The 20,066-nt window shown below is 49.3% G+C and overlaps 1 pseudogene across 1 annotated transcript; it reads right to left on the bottom strand.

Moving 5' to 3' along the window:
- Nucleotides 1-7,733: 7,733 nt before the first annotated feature.
- LOC308512520 (histone-lysine N-methyltransferase PRDM7-like) lies at nucleotides 7,734-19,231 on the bottom strand (annotated as a pseudogene). The gene is made up of 10 exons: nucleotides 19,163-19,231; nucleotides 18,925-19,048; nucleotides 18,669-18,776; nucleotides 17,966-17,991; nucleotides 13,227-13,383; nucleotides 12,536-12,637; nucleotides 12,066-12,337; nucleotides 11,565-11,632; nucleotides 10,283-10,476; nucleotides 7,734-7,811 (listed from the first exon to the last, which is right to left on the bottom strand). The product of its transcript is annotated as a histone-lysine N-methyltransferase PRDM7-like (transcript).
- Nucleotides 19,232-20,066: the final 835 nt, after the last annotated feature.

Here is a 20,066-nt window from a genome sequence, read left to right as displayed (position 1 = left end):
GCCACAGAACCTAGATACAGAACCTACACAGAACCTAGACACAGAACCTACACAGAACCTAGAGACAGAAGAACTTCGCTGGAGAGAATATGGCAAAAGATCCTGGACTGAACCTGAGTACAGAAATTGGCAAGGAATCCTCGCACCTTCCTATTTCTAGTCACCTGACTACAACCTGGTGACTGAACCTGGCTGGAGAACCTAGCAAGAGAACATGAACACAGAACCTGGCTGGATATCCTAACCAAAACTTCGCTGGAGATCCTGAACAGAACTTGGCTGGAGATCCTGGCTAGAGATCCTGGCTAGGCTGCTGATCAACTGAACGCTGTCTCTGTGTCATTCCTTCTTCGCTGACTCCGTCCACAACTTTGGGGACCCCTGGACCTGCTGGGGTTGGACCCCAGCATCTGGTGCCAGAACCGGGACCTCTAGGTAAGCCCCACTCTCGGGATGGATAGGACTCTACCGTAGGAAGAGGGTGGATAGTCTTCGCCGACTCCATCCACACCTTTGGGAAACCCTGGAACAGGATTCCCCTAGGTAAGACCCCCCCCCAATGAGAACCCCCACATTCAGGACTCATAAGACTCCACCAGGGTACTGCAGACCCCCCTATAGAGGATAAGTAGGGTAAGAAGGTGGATAGTACAGAACTTAGATTGAGAAGATGTGCCATACTGAGTCCAAAGAAAGAAGACTCTGTATTGATTCTAAGATTGAGAAGATGTGCCATACTGAGACCAAAGAAAGAAGACTCTGTATTGATCTTTAGATTGAGAAGATGTGCCATACTGAGTCCAAAGAAAGAAGACTCTGTATTGATCTTTAGATTAGGAAGATGTGCCATACTGAGTCTAAAGAAATAAGACTCTGTATTGATCTTTGAACACATATGCTTGCTAGCAGAGGAATTAAGGTTACACCCAGTCAGACAGAACGTTTTATACAAGAAGTATGTCCATGCTTTTCTGAGGAAGGAAAGGTAAATGGAAAGGCATGGGAGGAGGTAGGCCCAAGGAGCCTTATCCTTAACCCCACTGCAGTCTTTCCACCGCAGGAAAGTGCAGGATTGGCTAGCTCTCCCTGGGGTGATAGATCAGGAATAAGGTAATAGCGGAAAGCGCCGATCCTACTCTTAAAATGGATACAAGAGAGCATTTTGGGGTTTTTCTTTTTAATGCCTGCTTTTAAAAAATAAAAAAGGGGGAATATGCCTGAAGCCGGTCCATCCTTGCTGTTTCAAGGGACCTGGCATATATGGCATACTGTTTTTAATATGTTTGCTCACCTTTTTGGCACTATGTGCTTTAACCAAGGTCACCTCTTTGAGAAAGGTTGTTTCCCCAGGGAGGGAATTTCCCCTGAAGTTAGGGAGGGAATAAACCCCCTTAAGTAAGTGCCAGGTGGGTAATTAGTCACTTTAACTACGAACAATCATGCTTAAGCTACATAATCTTTACTCCCTGGAATGGAGATAAGAAACGCCCTAACCTTTGTAATAGAGATTGATAGGATTGGAATCAACTTGTATAAATACAGATGTAACAAGACAACAAGAGACATAACTTAGAAGACAGAACCAATAGACACAGAACCTACACAGAACCTAGAGACAGAAGAACTTCGCTGGAGAGAACATGGCCACAGAACGTAGAGACAGAACCTAGTGAGAGAACCTGGCTGAAGAACCTAGAAACAAATCCTGGCTACACAACCTGGATAGAACATGGCAAGAGAACCTGACTAGAACCTGGTGACTGAACCTGGCTGGAGAACCTGGACAGAACCTGGCTGGAGAACCTAGTGAGGTAACATGGCTACAGAACCTTGCTGGAGAACCCGGAGAACCTAGCAAGAGAACATGGACACAGAACCTGGCTGGATATCCTAACCAGAACATCGCTGGAGATCCTGAGCAGAACCTCTCTGGAGATCCAGACCAGAACTTGGCTGGAGATCCTGGCTAGGCTGCTGATCAACTGAACACTGTCTCCGTGTCCTTCCTTCTTCGCCGACTCTGTCGACGCTTTTGGGAACCCCTGGACCTGCTGGGGTTGGACCCCGGCAAATGATGAGAGAGAATCATGGATCAGCTGCCTCCTGTATCACCCCCTCCCCACTGGGGATCCAGCCTGCAACGAGGGCATGTGCCCTGACCGGGAATCAAACCAGGGACCCTTCAATACACAGGTTGACACTCTCCCCACTGAGGAACACTGGCCAGGGCCACAGTGGTTTTTTCTTAGAAATATGCATTTCTACTATTTCAGAAAAGAAGAAAGATCAATGATGAGTGATCATCCTAGATTGGCTGCCTTCTGCCAGAAGAAAGAGTGGCATGTGTTCTCATCTGCTCAGCAGAAGGAATAGGCCCTGGCCAGTGTTGTTCACTGGTTAGACCTTCGGATGCCCAGGGAAGGGTCGCTGGTGGGATTCCAGGTCCAGAGCACATACCTGGGATGCAGGCTTCATTGCCTGCCCCGGTCTGGGCTCCTGTGGGAGCCAAAGATCCATGTGTCTCTTGCATATTCATGTTTGCTTTTTTGTTTCTTCTCTATCCCCACCCTCCCTCCCTCCCTCTGTCTGTAAAAAACATATCCTCTGGTAAGAATTAACCAAAACATAAACAAGAAAAACGTACAAAGAAGGAAAAGATTTGGAGGCTGTGAAAAAGCAGCATACCCCTAAAGAAAGGCACCATGATGAGCGGAGCATTCGGCTCCGCTGATGTTTTTCCACGGAATGTGTCTATAAGATAAAAATAAAATGTCTGAGTGTCTCTCAGCTGGCCAGATCCTGACACAACAGGACGAGGCCATTCTAGCGTGGTCCTTGCAGGGTCTCCCAAGCCACCACGTTGGGGCGAGGCTCTGCGGCGGGGGGCGAGGCCAGGAGGAGCAGAGGAAAGCGAGGCGTGAAGGAGGCGGGGAATGGACAGAGGAGGGTCCTGCACGTGCTCCCCTCTACTGCGTTGTGTCGCTGCTCCCAGAGTCCCCCCCACTGAGAAGATGGGAGCAGACTCACCCGGTGTCAGTGACCGAGGGACATACAGGCTGAGGGACACACAGACTGAGGGACACATAGACCGAGGGACACAGAGACCGAGGGACACACAGATAATCGAGGCCGCAGTGGCCTGGAGAGGTGACATCCGGGAACCTGTGACCACTGTGTTGGTTCCTTTTATCCTCCCAGATGTACCTTCTCAGAGGTTTTTGACTCCAGAACCCTGGATTCCAGTTCCACAGACAGCACCTACTTCATGGTGACTCTGCCCAAGACCCAAGACCTCTCTGGACAACCATTCACACATCAGTTGTTTGGAAAGTGATCTCAAACTTATTCTATATAGTTATTGCATGTATGAAAAATAAATCAGAGCCAAGCAGTCATCTGTTTGATGTATTATACATTTGTATCATACATACATTTTAGTTTAGAAAATGACATTTCTCATTCAAAGTTGCCTTCCTAAGTGTAATTAAGTGAGCATGTTAAAAACTTTGTAAGAGTGAATGTTTTACTTGGCAAATGTTTAGAAACTTGGTAAGTATTACTGTGTATCGCTGCCCAAGGAACTGTTGGGGGTCATGTGTTGTCACCAAAGCAGAATGTTTGCTCAATGACTGGTCTCCTTGTTGAGACAACCTTCATGGTTTTCCCTTCATTCTGTTATGAACCTATAGGCAGAAGGTAGAATTAGGCTTGTACTGATGCCACAGCTCCCACCTGCTGTGATGATGGAAACAGGCCTGATGCTCCAAGCATCATGAGAACACCAGCAAGCGAGGCTCAATGACTGAGCGTTGACCTATGAACCAAGAAGTCCCCTTGATTCCTGGTAAGGGCACCCCCATCACCTGATTGTTTCTCTTTGTCTCCCTGTCCCTCTGTGTCTCAGATCAAGAACAACAGATTTAAAATAAAACTGGAAACTGTCCAATCTGCTCCTATCCTCCTCCCAAAAGGTATCAGATTTTACTGAAAACACCCACCACTTGTCTTCCTTAGTCATCGTGAGAATTCCAGTTCATGAATGTTCAGAGCATCTCAGTTTCAAACGTGCGTGCACATCTACACCCAAACAGCGGAGCTTCGCATCCTGGAGAATTTTCCATTTCCTTCCAAAGGAAGTGAGATGTCTCACACTGGAAATGGAAACAAATGGTAGGAAAAGCTGGGCATGGAGATCAAGGCTAATCATTGCAACCTGGGAATGATGTACTCAACAAATCACAGCATGAATAGTCAAACCAGAACATTCCTGTACGTGGAGGTTTGGGCACGGGGACACCAACATTTTTAATGTGAATGAGCACTTGATTGTGCAAAGCTTTCCTTCACCCCCTGAGAGATACTCAGCAGAGGTGCTGAGCCACTTGGAAATGTGTGCTGTTTCAATGCGATGCTGGGGGTGGGGGTTTGCCCCTCCTGGCCTGAGCGAGAGAGCCCACCTTCCAATGTGCACAGGGCCCCTGCTTGGGTGTCAACAGCTCCATGACTGTGGGCTGGCTCCTCCCGAGTCCGCTGAGACCCACAGAAAACAATATCCCAACTGGCAGATTTCTCCTGGTCCTGAGGTGTTTCAGGATTGGGTTAATGAGGGAAAACACAAGTATGAAGGTGTGGCTCAAAGGTTGCTTCTGAGAGTTTCAGGTCACCCACCCAAGCCCTCAGTCATTGGAGGGAATGAGGTTTCAATTCTTCACATAGAAATGCCATCATTTTTTAAAATATATTTTTTATTGAGCTCAGATAGAAAGGGAGAGGAAGCGGCGGGAGACGAGAGAGAGAGAGAGAGAGAGAGAGAGAGAGAGAGAGAGAGAGAGAGAGAGTTGAGGAACATCCATGGTGACAGAGAATCATGGATCCGCTGCCTCTTGCAGGCCCCACACTGGGCATCAAGCCCACAACCCGAGCATGTGCCCTGACCAGGAATTGAACCCTGACCTCCTGGTTCATAGGTCGATGATCAAGCACTGAGCCACACCAGCCGGGCAGGAGAGGGAAGGTCATGGTCCCAGTTCGTGGGTTTGGTGACCCCTTCAGGAGCTCTCCTCCAGGAACAGGTGCAGTGCTATGTCCCTCAGGCTGAGGGGTGACGGGCCCTCACCGCGTGGGCCTGCTCCCTGCATTGATGTCCGTCTGCTCTGTTGTAAGAAAAGAGGGGCCTCTGGTTGCTGTGGCCCCCTCGCCTCCCCAAGCAGAGGCTACCTGTTCCCTGGAGCCTCGCTGGACTCCCACCCATGGGCCCATGAGCATCAGTGCCCCAGGCCTCGCTGGACATTACCTGTGAACCGGTGGCCAGGAATGACCGACACGGCCTGCCTGCTCTGCTCACGCGGGTCCATGCCCCATCAGACTCCCCATAAGAAACGTGCAGTGAAGGATTTCAGACGGGTCAGGGTAGGGTTAGACACGCGGACCCAGGTACAAGGCCAGCACCAGGAGCTGCTGCGAGGTGGGCTTCGCACACACTGTGAGGTGAGGTGCACCTAGCAGCTCTCAGCAGGGTGGCGAGGGCCTGTGTCCTGGTCACTCGCAGTGCCGCCTGCCCAGGCTCAGTGGGAGGGGGTGGCCACGGGGAGGAGCATGCCTGACCCCACGCCTCCTGCTCAGGCAGCCGAGTCCACGCAGAACAGTGGGGCTGCGCGAGCTCTAAACTGGCTCCCGGGCCCCACGCCCTCTGCCTCCCTTGTCCACCTCAAGGCCGGGCAGACGCTGTTCACCGAGAGACGCACGTTTTAGCCACCTGAGCCAGTGGCGCCGGTGCTGACCCCACTCTGAATGACACTCCAAAGCCTGGGTCACCCTCCCGCTTTATAGCTTGGAAAGGGGCACAGAGACTTTGGGGGTCTTGCCTTAGGACACACAGTTGTGAGGGCAGAGCTGAGACTCAAACCCTTGTGGGCAGACCTGGCGCCCTCATGCTGTGCCCCAGGTGAGATGCCGATGCTACTGAGGCAGCAAGAAGGGTGAGGGCGACCAGTGCCCAGACTGAGGCAGCACAGGTGTGTTCACAGGCACACGGGCACTCACACACACACATGCACACACACACACCCACCTGTACACACCCTCTCTGGCTTTCACCTCTGAGGCTACAGAGGTCTGAGGAATCAGGGGCGGAGCCAGGAGAAGCCAAGGGGTTGTTGGGGTCCTATTCATGTTCCTGGTGAGTCTGTCTCAATCCCTCTCCCTGGCAGGAACCTCACTGGACTGATGCCAGATTCCTACCTTCCCGGGTTCAGGTCTGTGGCTGAGCATTCTTTGAGGCCCTCCTGGAACTCTGCTTTCAGTGATGAGGGGAATGAGGCATGTCGGCTTCAGGTTTGTCTGGACACAAACTTTATTAAAACGAGGCCAAAAACACCATGAGGGACATTGGTGTTGACATCCCCATAGCACTTAAGGAACTGTTTGTCTATTGCCTCTCCTCTTGAAAGTGGAGGATGTTTGACCAGTTTCTTCTGTACTAAGTACACTCTTGGGGAAGCAAAGGAGCCAGCAGGCTTCCTCTGAAGCCCCGTCAGAGCTGGGAAATGAGGTATGTGGTGCCTACACTTGCCCTGTGGCTGCTGAGGTGCAATTTAGGGCTCATGATGCATCCTCCATGCAAACACCGGGCTTCTTCCCTGAGTGTGTCCTCTGGTGTCGGATGAGATTGTACTGAAGTGTAAAGCCTCGCCCACACTCCCTGCAAACATATGGCTTTTCCCCAGAGTGTGTCCTCTGGTGTTTGATGAGATTGGACTTAAGTGTAAAGCCTCGCCCACACTCCCTGCACACATATGGCTTCTCCCCTGAGTGTGTCCTCTGGTGATTGATGAGATCAGACTTCTGTGTAAAGCCTCGCCCACACTCCCTGCACACATATGGCCTCTCCCCTGTGTGTGCCCTCTGGTGTCTAATGAGATTAGACTTCACTGTAAAGCCTCGCCCGCACTCCCTGCACACAAATGGCTTCTCCCCTGAGTGTGCCCTCTGGTGTCTGATGAGATGTGACTTCTGTGTAAAGCCTTGCCCACACTCCCTGCAAACATAGGGCTTCTCCCCTGAGTGTGTCCTCTGGTGTCTGATGAGAGGTGACTTATCTGTAAAGCCTCGCCCACACTCACTACACACATAGGGCTTCTCTCCTGAGTGTGTCCTCTTGTGTATGATTAGAGTTGACTTATCTCTAAAGCCTCCCCCACACTCCCTGCAAACATGGGGCTTCTCCCCTGAGTGTGCCCTCTGGTGTCTGATGAGATGTGACTTCTTTGTAAAGCCTCGCCCACACTCCCTGCACACATATGGCTTCTCCCCTGAGTGTGTCCTCTGGTGTGTGTCGATATGTGACTTATCATTGAAGCCTTGCCCACACCCTCCATGCTTGATTGTTACAATTTTTGACATTCTTACTTCCACAAATAATTTGCCTGTGTTCTTTGCGTTAACATTCTGGCCTGTGCTGGGCTCTTCCTCCATTATTCTCTCAGGTTCACTGGAGCTCCCTGTTTGTCCGTTGGGAGGCTTGAAAGAGGCCCTTGAAGTTCCCCTGTGCCTGATCCTTTTAAGCAAAGGTTTGGACCTCCATTTGACCTCTTGACCTTCAACTTTGTCATTCAAGCCATGTGGACCAGTCTGTTGCTGCTGCTGTTGATTCTGACGCTCTGGGCCAGCTTCCTCCGCCTGGATGTGCTTTATTGCAGATGCTCCTGACAGAATCTCAGAGGGGTGATTGCGTTTCACATGTTGGCTGAGGAATGTCCGACTGGAGAAGGCCACAGAGCAGGAGGGACATGGGTGGACCTCTGGCTTTGGTTCTGCTGGAGAAGAAAGTTTTGGTCAGTGCAGGTGTGGGCAAGCCTGCCTGTGCCGTACGGTCTGTCTCCTGGTAAGACCCGTCCCCGGAATCATTCTAGCTGTGTTGACAGTGCAAGCTCTGCCTCCCACAAAGTGTTCCTTCACTGTCTACTTTTCTTTTTCTTTGTCTGCACTACTCTTCTTCAGAAATCCAGAGACCCCATATCAAAAGTCTTTTCTACAGCCCTGGCCAGTGTGGATCAGTGGATAGAGCCTCAGCCTGTGGACAGAAAGGTCCTGGGTTTGATTCCCATCAAGAGCATGTGCCTTGGTTGCAGGCTTCTCCCCAGCCTGGGCCCTGGTCTGGGCGTGTGCAGGAGGCAGCCAGTCAATGTGTTTCTCTCACATCGACATTTCTCTTTGTCTTTCCCTCCCTCTTCCACTCTCTCTAAAAATCAATGGAAAAATATCCTGGGATGAGGATTGAAAAGAAAAAAGGTCTTACAGATCAAGGACCATCAGAATGCATTTCACTCCTTATATGGGTTGGACTATTGTGACCTTTCCATATACATGTATCTTCTAAGTCATGTTAAAGAGAAAAACCACAGGCCTGGCCAGGTAGCTCAGTGGTTGAGCATCAACCCATGAACCAGGACGTCACCAGTTTGATTCCTGGTCAGGGCACATGCCCAGGTTCTGTGCTCGATCCCAGCAGGAGGCAGCTGATCCATGTTGATATTTCTATCCCTCTCTTCATTTCCCTTCCTCTCTCTCTCAAATCACTAAAAATATTTAAAAATAGAGAAACCATAGGCCCCAACTAGCAATTGCTTCTCTCTCAGTTTTCCACAAATCACAAAATGGAAATATGTCCTTCCTCACACAGTATTCCTACTTGATTTCTTTCAGTGTTAGCCTACTTCAAATACACTACAAAGTCCTGTTTCAGAATATCTTTCCAACCATCCCCTAGCCAGTTTGGATCAGTAGATAGAGCGTCGCCTTGGGGACTCCAGGGTCCTGGGTTTGATTCTAGTCAAGGGCACATACCTGGGTTGCAAGCTCAATCCCCAGCCCTGGTTGGGGTGTCTGTGGGAGACAAGCTATTGATGTTTCTCTCTCTGTCTCTCCCCCTTCTACTCTCTCTCAAAAAATAATCAGTGGAACAATATCCCTGGGTGAGGATTAACAACAACAACAAAAATATTTCCCCAACCTGCTTCTTAAACTCCTGACTCCCATCTCTCTCCAGCCAGTCCGCCTTCCTCTCTCACTGGGAGTTGAAATAATCTCAGAGGGGATTCCCCACTGAAGTTTATTTCCCCAAAAAATTAACAAAGCATAGTTTTAGAACATGCCACTCTGCAGCGGAAAACTGCTCAGTTGTCCCGTCTCACTCAAGAAAGTCCCCAGTATCTCAGCTTGGATCATAGGCACTGTATTTCCCGGCTGCTAGGCATCTGTCCAACCTCTGTTCTTGCCCTCTGTACTGAGACTGAGACGGGAGTAGCCCTCAGCCAGCTCAACACCCCACCTCTTTCCTTCCCTGCACCAGCCACTCCCTCTGCCTGGGACCTTGTGACACAACTGTTGTAAATGTTGTCTCCTGAGAAAGCCTTCCCTTGACCTTTGCAATCCGGCACACCCACCTTCCCCTCACACTGATCCCTAGGCACTTGTCCTGGGCCCGTTTTCTCCAAAGCGCTAACAACTGTGTGATATTAAGCACATGCATATATGTCTGCCGGGGCTTCCATCCTTCACCAACCAGCTGCTCAGGAGCAGTGATTCTGATCATCGTGTTAATTGGTATTTCCAGCTCCCAGAACCCTGTGTGGCACCGAGTAGGAATTTACATGACAAGTCACAAAATAATGAATGAATGCATGTTAACACACACATTTCATTTAGAAATATGCAGTAAATGAAGAAGAAACAGCTAAAGTGTTAAAAAAAACAACAACCCAAAAACAACCACCTTGATGAGAGAGCTGGTTAAGTACCTGAAACATTTTTTTTTTTTTTTGGCTCTGATTTTTTCAGCACTATATGATGCCGTGCATTTTGTGCATGAAGTATTTTTAAAAATGTAACACAAATTGGCCCAGGCCATTGTGGCTCAGTTGGTTGAGCATTGTCACATTCACCCAGAGGTAGCCAGTTTGATTCCTGGTCAGGGCACATGTCAGGGTGGTGGACTTGATCCCCAGTAAGGAGAATGCAGGAGGCAGCAGATTGATATTTCTCTCCCTCTCCCTTCATCTCTGTCTCTAAAACCAATAAAAGCATATTTTTAAGAATTAGAACAAAAATAAAAATATTAAAATTATTCTTAAGAATCAAAGTCCTATGTGATGAGCCATCAATTTCTGAAGCATCTGATTTGAAGCTTTGCTGACTCTAGAGTGGATTTTACTCTACTTGAGAGTTGGAGCATGAAAACTTCTAAGAATTCTTTCTTTCCATGTTGAAGAAGAGTGGTGCCCACCTCTCCCGGCCACAAGCTCTGTCTTCCACTTGCTGCCCCACTTGATGCCCAGCTTTTGGCCATACTCTTCTCCATACCAGACCAGCAGCTCACAGCCCGTCCTCACGACCCGGCAGGTTCGGTAGAAAATCTGCCTGTGATATTGAAAGGCCACCAGGTTCTGTTCTTCCTCATCCCGGGCGCAGTTCACGTACCTGGCGTTGAGGCAGATGAAAGGAAAGAAAACCACAGGCGATGAGCTTCCACTACCTGTCATATCGTGTCCAGATCCTCACTGACGCGTAAGGCCCTCAGCACTGATGGCACCCACCCCCATGCTCCTGGGGAAACTTCTGTTCAATGTCCAAGCCTCTGTCACAAGGTCATGTGAATTCCTGTCTCTATGTCCTGCTCACAGTGCTCATCCTGCCTAATGCCATTTCCAAAGCCTCATTCCAGACTTCCCCATCAAACCCGGTGGCCTCTAGCTTCTCTAAGCTGTAAGTCAGGTTCTGTGTTACACCCCAGGACTCGGGGCTTGCTCTAGGACTCACACCATTCAACATTCAGTCCAAGTCTCCCTTCTCTTCAGAGGCCTTTGTCGAGTCTCCCCACACTTTATTGAAGGCATCATTCAGTTGCCTCCCCCAGGTTCCCACAGAAATGTCGAGGTCTCTCTTTCTTAGAAAAATAACACAGAACAATAGTAGTTTATTCATAATCTGTCTCCCCTGACACAAGAGAGCCTCTCAGGAAAGGGCCATGAGCACTATGACTCTGCAGGCTCCAACATCCAGTTCTAGTTAGAACTGAGTCTGGGATGATGTGCTGCCCTCACAGGTTTAGATTATCCTTGGTTCAAGGCTCTGTGGGCACTAGGCACTTGTTGAAAAATAGGAAAATTAGAGTTAAATGTTTATGAAATAAAATGTTTCATGTCCGTCTGCAGTAAGTCCTCCCTAGGGACATGGATTGTGTGATCTGTGTAAGTAATGAATTCCTTCCTCTAAACTGGAATATAGTAAGTGTTTAACTAATGTCAGTTAGATAAATCACAGAGTAATCCAGGGTCCTCAAGGTTTTTCCCAGTGCCCAAAGTAGAGACTTCTATTTTGAGGACATATGCTATACTTTTACCTCCTTTTTTTCGTAAATGTCACTAGATGTTAAAGATCACTGTATGGAGAAAAAGGGGGAACAGAGTACTGAGGGAGACCATTAAGGATGCATGATGGGAAGGACAGACATGTGGTTTGTGAGGCATGAGTGTCCTCTCCGGCACCCAGAAGCCTAGTGACCTTACCTCATCCAGTTGGCCTGAGATGTATCCTTTCCATCCACATACTCATAGCAGTTTCTCCCTTTGGTGATCTGCATTTCAGGAAAAGAAGTTAAAGGCTGTGTGTGTGTGTGTGTGTGTGTGTGTGTGTGTGTGTGTGTGTGTGAGTTTGTGTGTATATAATAGAATAATTACTTTATTCTAGTGTCATCAAATCTCTTTCAGCCTGCATGGTGATTCAACTGCCAATGGTGATCACAGGACATTTTTCTTACTCATCATCTACACTTCTTAGTCAATTTGTCCACTAAGCAGGAGCCCCACAAGGGAGGAGTCTGTACCACTTTGCTCCCATTTACCCTCTGATCCTTAGAGAGGAGCTCCATGTTCATGCAAAGTCCGCCCAGTACACAGAGCTAACTAACCATATGGTCCCCATCCATGTCCTAGCATGTAGAAGGTGGGGCAATCCAAGCCACAGGAGGGCCGGGAAGCCAGAGGACAGGGAAGAGGTAAAGTTCTCACCAGCCAGGAGTAGCCGCTGTTGGCTGTGGCTTCATCTTCTGTGATCTGACCCTCATAAGGGCCAAAGTGCAGGCCCACCGGCAGATCACATTCCTCATTCCACACTCCAAGCCCAGCCTCAGGGATGCCTGATGGTCCGATTCTCAACCCAGGGGGCAGAGTGAGGGCTGAGCGGTTGGCATGCCCCTTGTCCACGGCACTGTCTTTTACAAACGTAGGAGGCCCGTGCACAGCACAGCTGTCAATGAAGAAGTTCTGACACTTCTCACAATCTGGAGGCAAGAGCAACAGGGATTAGTCAGGGTGCAGTGCATGTCCCTGCACTTGAAGAGTTTCAGAAAGAGCTCCCATCAGTGAGCCTCAATCCTATATTCCCGGTCACGAGAGGAAGGGAATGATTTGGGCACCCAAAGACCAGTGAAATTATTGCATCAAGGACATAACATGCTCCTTGGTTAGGGTGAGCTTACACAGGTAGTCATCGTCCTGGGGCTCGCTGATCTCTTGGTAGACATGGCCCTTTCTCTCTCGTAGGCTATACATCTTCACTTCGATCTCCTTTCTCCTGAGGTCTACATGAGAGAAGAGCTGGTGAACTAAGTGGGTCTGGAACATGAGTCCCTGACTTGTCAGAAAGCACACAATGTCTTCCCATCAAATGATCACCTGTTCTTTATAGTATCTGGTATTTTCCTCCATTAACTAAAAGACTAGTACGCAACACTGACTACCGATGGCTGATTCAATTTTAGTTTCTAGATGATCCCATTATCAGGTTCAACCTTCCAAGCTTTGGTCATTCATAAAGTATGTATTGAGGGCACGTTATGTGTTAGGCACTGAGTAAAGATCTGGGCACACAACACCAAGAGAATATGGGTGCTATTATCACAGATGGATTTATTGGACAACTTGCATGTGCCAATTGTTTGAGATTTAATTTAATGCTTTCAAACTATATGTGTCCCATGTTTCCTTATGTTCACTGTATACATTAGCATTCAGGAGCTCAGAGAGTTTGGAAGATTAGCTCAAAGCTTCAGTGCTAACTCCAGTTTCAAATCCAGGCCTGTTGAAAGTCCACCCCACATACCTAGGCTATACTGACCAGCCTTTCTAGAGGAATGAGTGGAACTGAAATCTCCAAATTGTTGAACTTACCCAATTTTGATCTAGGGTGCTTTCCAGAGGTACTTGCTTCTCCAGGAGGGGGCACTGGTTTCTGGGTCTGCTCTGAGCCACTTGTGGTCAACAAATTTGCTGTTCCTGACAATTCCTTCAAACTGGACTCATTACTTAATGGCGCCCTGGACTTTGCCTTCAGTGTGAAAGGCAAAGGGAAATAAATGTAACGTACATTTATTTAATTATGTAGGGTTTATGATATACATGACTTTAATGAACACTTCAACAACTCTTGGAAATACCTGGGAAGTATGAAAATTAGAGGAAAAAGAAATGACCAATGTGGGTTTTGAATCGAAGACTAGAACCCATGCCTTAAGGCTCTTTCTTTTATAGCACATTGAGAATGAAGGATACTGGGAAGAGAATAAGACATAGTTGGGCCCTAACCAGTGTAGTTCAGTTGATAGAGTGTCGGCCTGCAGACTGAAGGGTCCTGAGTTCAATTCTCGTCAAGCGCGAGTTCCTTGGTTGCAGGACCCTCCTCCCTGGCCTGGACCTTGGTCTGGGCTTATGCAGGAGGCCACCAGTCATTATGTGTGTCTCTCACATTGATATTTCTCTCTTTCTCTCCCTCTTTTTTCTATTCCCCCTAAAAATCAATGAGAAAATATCCTTGGGTGAGGATTAAGAAAAAAAGAAAGAAAGAAATAGTTGGCAGAGCCCTGGCTGGTGTAGCTCAGTTGGTTGAACTGAAGGGTTGCCGGTTCCATTCCCAGTCAGGGCACATGCCCCAGTTACGGGTTATTGATCCATGTTTTTCTCTCTCACTGATGCTTCTCTCCCTTCCTCTCTCTCTCAAATCAGTAAAAACATATTTTTTAAAAAGAAATGGCTGGCAGAAACCTACCATGACAATAAAGGAAATTATGCTAAAATGTGCAATTTACTATATCATGGAAAGAATAGTTGTAATTAGATTAGTTGGTTCCCACCAATTCTGTTTGAATAAGGTTGTGCTACTAGCCTGTTCTCTTCATTTTCCTGACCTATAACATGCTAATTCTTAATGTTATAATGAACATGAAATATAATGATGTTCACCAAAGTGTTCTGTGAGCACTTTGATACAGTATGAATGTGAGATTACAGTCCTGCTATCAATGTCCCTCTCAGCCATCTCTATATTTGAAATCACGTGTAATTTATCTTCATTATTCTTTGACCCTACTCTAGTTTAATTTGTAAATTTGAAAGCACTCTTTCAGGAGGCCCTCAGGGACCCTGAGCTGGGCCTGGGACTTCTGAGAAGAATCTGGTGTGAACCAAAGAGCTCACAATGCAGAGGTAGGCAGGCGGAGCCAATGATTCAAACAAGATGACACTGGCCTAATTAGAGCTCAGAGAAAGAAGCCATACTTCTTCTGACTGGAATGAGCATTCAAAACCAGTTCCAGATGAGCTTCTATTGAATAGTGTGTCATCTCTATGAAGTTCTTAAGTCACTTTATTTATTGTTTATTGTTTCTGAATCGTCAAACCTGAAGCACCCCAGAGTTGAGAGGCTTTCTTTTATTTGACTGGGAGGCTCTGATGCTGGGGTTGCTATATCCATCTTCATCTGGGACCATGCACCATGCAAACTGCCTATATATCAGTGAGCTTCTGCAAGTCGGAAGTCTTAGTGCATTTCTCACTGGAGCATAGCAGAGCAGAACTGCGTTTGGAATCATCAGTCAGTGAAAGATGTAATCATGTATGGATGAGACAGTGGAAAGTGCATAAAACTATGGAAATTTTAATGAGCTTGTAAGTGGTTTAGAGATGAAGCTATGGATTAGATTGCACGACCACCGATACTGTGATTTCAGACATACAATCAAACACTTGTATATGTCTGAAACCTCAGTTTCCTCATCAGAAATGGTGATACTTATAGTACCTACCTCATAGGGTTGTGGTAAGGTTTAAGTGAGTTTATGCACGTAGAATTCTTAGAGTCTGAAGCATTGTGAAGATAAGACCCGTGGTAGCTACTATTGTTGCTGATGTTATTAACGACTAAGATGATATTGGGCATTTTGTTGAAGAGGTCAGGAAAGGAAGGTGGCACTCTGATTTTTCCTCCTCTTCCCTGCATTTGCATCCAGGAGGAAGATTTTCTTTTCCACAGGATTTGGGAAATACTCACCTTCTGATGTTTATTCTGTTCCACTCTGAGGGCCACCCAAGAAGGTTTAGCTAAAAGATGGTGAGAAATCAATAATATATATAATTTCAGAGAGGAAGGGAGAGGGCGAGGGAGAGAGAGAGAGAAACATCAATGATGATAGAGAATCATGGATTAGCTGCCTCCTGAATACCCCACACCAGGGATCAAACTGGCCGTGTGCCCTGACCGGGAATTGAACTGTGACCTCCTGGTTCATAGGTCGACACTTAATCTCTGAGCCACGCCTGCCGTGTGAGAAATCAGTTTTGGTTGGTAATTGTTTCAAAATCTGGAGATTTTTATCTTTCAGAATTCTGAATTATAGAGTAATCCCAGGACAGACCAAGGATGATTGGAAAATGTTTCCTGAGGTTTCATTAGGCTTATGCTTTTATTGGGAGCATCAGCTAATTTTCTTAAAATGTTAAAAAATAGCCCTAGCCAGCTTGGCTCAGTGGATAGAGCGTCAACCTGCGGATGGAATGGTCCTGGGTTCTATTCCAGCCAAGGGTGCATGCCTGGGTTGCGGGCTCATCACAGGTGTGCAGGAGGCAGCCAATCGATGGCTCTCTCTCATCATTGATGTTTTGATCTCTCTGAATTCCTCTCTGAAATCAATAAATATATTTTAAAAAAATAGACAAAACCCCATCTGTACTTCATCCTCTGTTCAATATATATATTTAAAGTAGAAGCCCGTTGCACAAAGATTCACGCAATAGGCCTTCCTTCCCCTGGCTGCCTGCACTAGATTTCCTCTGGCACCAGGGTCCCAGGCCTTTGCTCCAGCCACTGAGGAGAAGCCAAGCCTCTTCCGTCTTCAGTCTTCACTCCAGCCAGAGCCTTCAGTCTTCTCTCAGCCGCTGCCCTGGTTAGGCAAATTAACTGCCATCTTTGTTGGGTTAATTTGCATGTGTATCCTGATTGGCTGGCGGGCCTGGCAGAGTGACACCAATTTGCATGTTTCTCTTTTATTTGTGTAGAGTGGCCTATCCCTGGCTGGGCATCTCAGTTGGTTGGAGTACCATGTTTTACACCAAAAGGTTTCCGGTTTGATCCTTATTGGGGCCTACACAGGAGGCAACTGATGGATGTTCCTCTCTCACATTGATGTTTCTGTCTCCCTTTCTGTCTCCCTCCCTTCCTCTCTCTAAATTCAATGAATATCCTTGGGTGAGGATTTAAAAAATAAAATTGCCCTAAAAAGCAAAAATAAAAAATTGGCCTTTCATGACACAAGTATAATAAAGGTCATGTAACTGCAAAGAATCTCTACTCTGTAACCCAGCGCTTTCTCCTCTCTGTCTTCTGTCTTCACACTGGCCTTGTCCAGTCCACCTTGGACAAGGCACCAGGACCACCTTGGCTCCTTTCTTTCTTATCCTTCCTCCTTTGCACATTTGGATTGTGACCACCTTCTCTAATCACTAGATTCTGATCAGCATCACACAGTCTTAGGGACAAAGACTCAGGTCTAGTCACCACATAAACAGAGTTTCGGGCAAGCTGGACATAACGTCGTGACTTCAGCTATGTTTCAACCTCAGACCCATGGAACTACAGACCCTACCAATCAGACTTTCATGAAACCTGGCAGATGATGCCATGGCTGCCATGGAACCTGATACAATGATGAACTACTTCCTACCCTGGCCCACAACCCAACCCCCTAACTACCATGAGTAATAATTTTCCCATATGTCCCCATGCAGGTCTTAGAGCACTGCTCACCTGTCAAAACTTCCTCCTTCTATGTGATCACAACTCTTCTGAATTAGTTATTTTTTACTCACTGTTATATTTTTGTATACTTACTTGTTAATGTTCTATAAGTATACAATTATATTATTATTCTATTTTATTTTTTCCACCACCATTTATACTCCTGTATTATTATTTTTTCATCCTCACCTGAGAATATATGCTTATTGATTTTAGAGAGAGAAGAAGAGGAAGAAAGAGAGGGAAACATGGATGTGAGAGAGAAACATCGATGAGTTGTATCCCATACACACCCCGACTGGGGATGGATCACGAAACCTTTTTGGTGTATGGGAGGATGCTCCAACCAACGGAGCCACCGAGACATGGCTATTCAATTATTTTTATTTTGAGAGAATGTTTATTAAAACTAGGGACAGTGAAACAAGGATAGAAGCAGCAGCAGGAGAGAGCTTAGGCTGGGCTGCTGTGTTGCTCTAGAAAGGTTAAAGGAAAGAGTTCAGCCTAGGCGGGCGGCTTTGGCTCATTGGAAAGTCATAGAAAAGGGGCCTTGGAGCCAGGTTCAGGGGGTTAGCCTGAATGAGCTGCCCCTGCCCGTACTCCCTGGTGCAAGTCTCCTGGGTCCCTTAGTTTAGGAGATGCACACCGAGTGGGGGTTGGGGGGAGGAGAGGGGAAAGGGTGAGGGGTCTGTGTGCTCCCGGAGAGAGAACAGCTTAAAAAATATATATATTAGAGCACCATTGCACGAAATTTATAAATTTCTGCACCGTGGGAATGGCGGTGGTTGTGGGGGGGGGGGGGGAATTCCTGAGCCCGGCCTGTGCCCTCTGTGGCTCTGACAGTCTGGAAGTCCTGCGATCCATCGCCTGCAGAGGGAGGTCCCGTTCAGTAGCCCCAGCTCTGCATTGGTGGCCTGGGCCTCCCTCTTTGGGGTGACGGGGAGCCCCCATTGATGACCCAGTGGCTAGTGGCCTGGGCCTCTCTCTGCAGGGCATCATGGGGGATTGGGGGGCCGGACCAATTGCGTTTCACAGGCCTTGGCTGGCCTGGCGCCAGTGGGTGTCATAGCCTGGTCATCTGGTGGGTCCTTCAGCTGGTCCGCCCTGGATTTGCATATTATGGTTTCATTATTGTAGATTTGGGGGGTGGGTCTGGGTGAAGGTGAGAAAAGGGGGAGAAATGGGGGACCTCTGTGATAGTGTCAACACTAAATCTGTATATAATTATTGTTACACATTGAAAGAGGTTTTATGACCCTGGCCAGTGTGGCCCAGTGGTTGAGCCACGACCTATGAACCGTGAGGTGGGGGGCCGGCAGGAGGCAGCCATGGAGGTTTCTCTCTCACCTGTTTCTCTCTCTCTCTCTCTGTCTCTCTCTGTCTCTCTCTCTCTCTGTAAAATAAATGATTCATAGAAAGGGGTTTATGTGAACAGCCCCTGGCTGTGTAACTGCTCTGCCTCTTGCTCCTCCCCGGTAACTCCCGAGAGGCCGCCCGACCTACACCAGGTCAGGGTCAGGCAGCTGCGCGCCCTCCGCCCGCACCTCGTGGCCTCGGGGTCCACTCGTCATCCGAGTCCTCGGAGTCCTCCACCCGGGGCCTGGCCGTCCTCCCGCGGCGACACATGAACGCGGGTCGAGGGGCCCTGAGACCTGGAAGGAGAGAAAGAAAGAGTCTGTCCTGCAGGCGAAGAGCTGAGGGACAAACAGCAGAGCCAGCGCTTGGCGGGGGCAGAGCCCGGGGCCCTGGACGGAGCACCCCCGCCCCGCCCACCCCGCGGCCCCGTCCCCCCTCGCTCACCCATGCTGAGCAGCGCCTCGTAGTTGCTCTTCACGTTGCGGTGCCGCGCTCGCTCCCAGGCGCCCATCTGCGCCCACTCCTCCCGGGAGAAGTAGATGGACACGTCCCTGCAGGCGGCCCTGGACTGGGGGAGAGACCGTCCGTCCGTCCATCCGTCCTCCCCGGCCCGAGGGGCGGCGCCCCGCCTCCACCCCGTCCCCACCCCCGTCCCCACCTCCACCCCCTCGGACCCCCTTACCTTAGGCCTATGCCCCGCTCTCCCCGCCTCCTCCACGGGGCGCTCCTGCAGGTCCCTGTCCGGGTCCATGGTGCCGCCAGCGGAGTCCCCTCCCGAGGACACGGTGCCTGTGGGAGGAGGAGGCGCTGAGGGGACCGCTCCCACCTTGCAGGGCAAACCCCGCCCCCACCCCCCCAACCCCCGGACAGAACGGGGCCTCGGCCATTATGACCCACTAGGGGGCGCCTCCTTCCCGCCGCAGTTGGGGGGTCCCAGGGGGTACTGAGGGGCCCGGTCAGGGGGGTCTGAGGGGCGCGTTCCAGGGACTGAGAGGCGCAGTCAGGGGGAACTGAGGGGCGCGTTCTGGGGGGTCTGAGGGGCACGGTGGGGGGTCTGAGGGGAGCGGTCTGGGAGGTCTGAGGGGCGCGGTCAGGTGGGACTGAGGGGAGGGGTCTGGAGGGTCTGAGGGGAGCGGTCTGGGGGATTTGCGGGGAGCGGTCTGGGGGGTCTGAGGGGCGCGGTCAGGGGGGTCTGATTGGCGTGCTCAGAGGGATCTGAGGGGCGCGGTCAGAGGGGTCTGAGGGGCGCGGTGGGGGCGTTGAGGGCCCTTGGGGGTGGAGGTGGTTCGCCTTTACAATGGGGGGGGGGGCTGTGCCGAGAGGAACCGGGTTCGGGAATGGCACCCACGATTCAGGAGCAATGCACGCGGGAGGAGGCGCCTCAAGGGGCAGAGACGTCTCCGGCTTAGGAGATGGGCCCGCTGGACAGAATCCGGGTCTTTCTTGCCAGGAAAGTTGGGTGCTCGGGTCAGAGGATTTGGGACTCCTGTGAAGAGATTTGGGGTCTCAGGGACAGCCTCCATGGTTTCTGTCTCGGAGTTGGGGATTTGGTCTTCCTGGGTGCCGTGGTTAGGGAGCCCAGGCTC

This window comes from Myotis nattereri, assembly GCF_964212035.1.
Source record: "Myotis nattereri genome assembly, chromosome: Y".
Taxonomy (NCBI): domain Eukaryota; kingdom Metazoa; phylum Chordata; class Mammalia; order Chiroptera; family Vespertilionidae; genus Myotis; species Myotis nattereri.
This window is presented reverse-complemented; position numbering and strand designations above follow the sequence as displayed.